Raw genomic sequence first — 2,631 nt, 5'->3', positions numbered from 1 at the left:
TTTTTTTTTTTGTGGGGTGGGTCCCGGCCCCCCCCCGGCTGTTTTTTGGGCGCGGGGTGTTCCCCCCTGGGGGCACGGGGAGAAGCCGTTCCTTTTTTTGGGGGGGGGTGCCAACAATACCCCCCAAGTTTCCAAAAATTTCCCGGAAGAAACAAGGGCCCCCCCCCCCCGGAGAGCCACGTGCGGGTCCCCCCCCAGAAGGGCCCTTGGGCCGGAGGGGCCTTCTCAGACGCTGCTTCGGCCCTGGAAGGGTTGAACTGAAAGGTTCGGGGAAGCCCTGGGACTGGGGAGCAGGCGCTGAAGGAGGCGCGGAGGCAGGACACTGGCGATGGCAGCGGGAGGAGGGCACGAACCGCAGCTGGAATGATTGATTAGGCAAACAGAAAGCCACTCGCGCCACCGCTGTGCCCGCAGGCACTGTGTGCTGACATCATGACAGTACTCTCTCCCCCGAGTCTGCATGGGGACATCCGTTTGAGCAACTGGCCACTGTTGACTTTGGCGCCGTTCCCTGGTGTGTAACAGTGATACCTCCAGCCAACGCCTGTGGCTTCTCCCATGGTCATTCCCCCTTCCTCCTCCTGTAGCCAACCTTGTGATGGGGGATGTGTGTGGGGGGAGAAATAAGGTGGGAAAAGGGTGAGCCAAGGAAAGGAAGAATGAGATGCACACATCATGAATAAATAATAAGAGCATAGTATGCAAATTGTCCCCTCAACCGGTTGGTCCAGGAGTCCTACCAGGGGGCGGGGCCGGCCGGGGGAAGAGAGGGAGTACCCAGCTGGCAGCCCACAGCAGCTAGGGACCCTACTAGTGCACAAATTTTATGCACTGAGCCTCTAGTGAACACACAACATTGTAAGTAAAAAAAGAACCAACAGGACCAGACCAGGAGGGCGGCAACTGAGATGAGCGAGGAGCTACAGGGTGGATCCCATCTTTATTTAAAATATTGATGTTTGAACAACAAGAAAGCCCACTGCATGGGAAAACATATTTGCCAATGTTATATCTGATAAGGGCCTAATCTCCAAAATTTATAGGGAACTCATACAACTTAACAAAAGGAAGATAAACAATCCAATCAAAAAATGGGCAAAGGACCTAAATAGACACCTTTCAAAAGAGGACATTCAGAAAGCCAAGAGACATATGAAAACTTGCTCAAAGTCACTAATCATCCGAGAGATGCAAATCAAAACAACAATGAGGTACCATCTCACACCTGTCAGAATGGTTACCATCAAGAAATCCACAAACGACAAGTGCTGGAGAGGATGTGGAGAAAAAGGAACACTCGTACACTGCTGGTGGGAATGCAGACTGGTGCAGCCACTGTGGAAGACAGTGTGGAGTTTCCTCAAAAAACTAAAAATGGAACTCCCATTTGACCCTGCGATCCCACTTCTAGGAATATATCCCAAGAAACCAGAAATACCCATCAGAAAGGATATATGCACCCCTATGTTCATAGCAGCGCAATTCACCATAGCTAAGATCTGGAAACAGCCTAAGTGCCCATCAGCAGATGAGTGGATTAGAAAACTGTGGTACATCTACACGATGGAATATTATGGTGCTATAAAAAAGAAGGAACTCTTACCATTTGCAACGGCATGGATGGAACTGGAGAGCATTATGCTAAGTGAAATAAGGCAGTCAATGAAGGAAAAACACCAAATGATCTCACTCACTCATGGATAATAAAGACCATTATAAACTTATGAACAAAAATAGATAGATACAGAGGCAGAGCTGCCTCGAACAGACTGTCAAACTACAGCGGGAAAGCCGGGGAGGTTTGAGGGGAGGGAGGGGGGGCGGGTAAGAGATCAACCGAAGGACTTGTATGCATGCATATAAGCATAACCAATGGACATAAGACACTGGGGGGTAGGGGAGGCCGGGGGATTGTTAAGGGCGGGGGGAAAAATGAAACATATGTAATACTCTTTGTAATACTTTAAGCAATAAAACAATTAAAAAAAAATATTGATGTTTGCCCGGCTGGCGTGGCTCAGTGGTTGAGCATCGACCTATGAACCAGGAGGTCAATGGTTCAATTCCCTGTCAGGGCACATGCTCGGGTTGCAGGCCCAATCCCCAGTGTGGGGCGTGCAGGAGGCAGCCAATCCATGATTCTCTCTCATCATTGATGTTTTTCTCTCTCCCTCTCCTTTCCTCTCTGAAATCAATAAAGATGTATTTTAAATGTTGATGTTTTGTTCAGCTTGGGTGATTTTACATCAACTTTACTTTTTAAAAAAACATTGCATTGTTATTGTTTCTCTTGATGACGTGCCCCTGTGTCCACCCTCCTTTGATGGGGCCCAGGCCAGGGCCTCACTCGCCTCACCCTGGCCCGGCCCGGGTGGCAGGGTTAGGGCTGGGGCCGCCTGCCTGCCAGCAGAGAGCTGCGCCAGGCAGAGCAGCCTCAAGGGGTTCTGTGTCAGACTCACTGTCAATTACCACCCCCCCCCTCCGGGAAAACACAACAAAAGGTCTTTATCTGGATATAAAGCACGTTTCTACCGTCTCATGTCCCAGCTATTCCCTTATCAGCCTGCTGTGAGAACCCTACCAGGGCAACTTTCACTGGCGTGTTACCACCCGGACCAGTAATTACAGGAA

The sequence above is a fragment of the Myotis lucifugus genome, unplaced genomic scaffold (genome assembly GCF_000147115.1).
Source record: "Myotis lucifugus unplaced genomic scaffold, Myoluc2.0 scaffold_228, whole genome shotgun sequence".
NCBI classification, from domain to species: Eukaryota; Metazoa; Chordata; class Mammalia; order Chiroptera; family Vespertilionidae; genus Myotis; species Myotis lucifugus.
The sequence above is the reverse complement of the archived record's forward strand: the minus strand, read 5'-3'. Positions refer to the sequence as shown.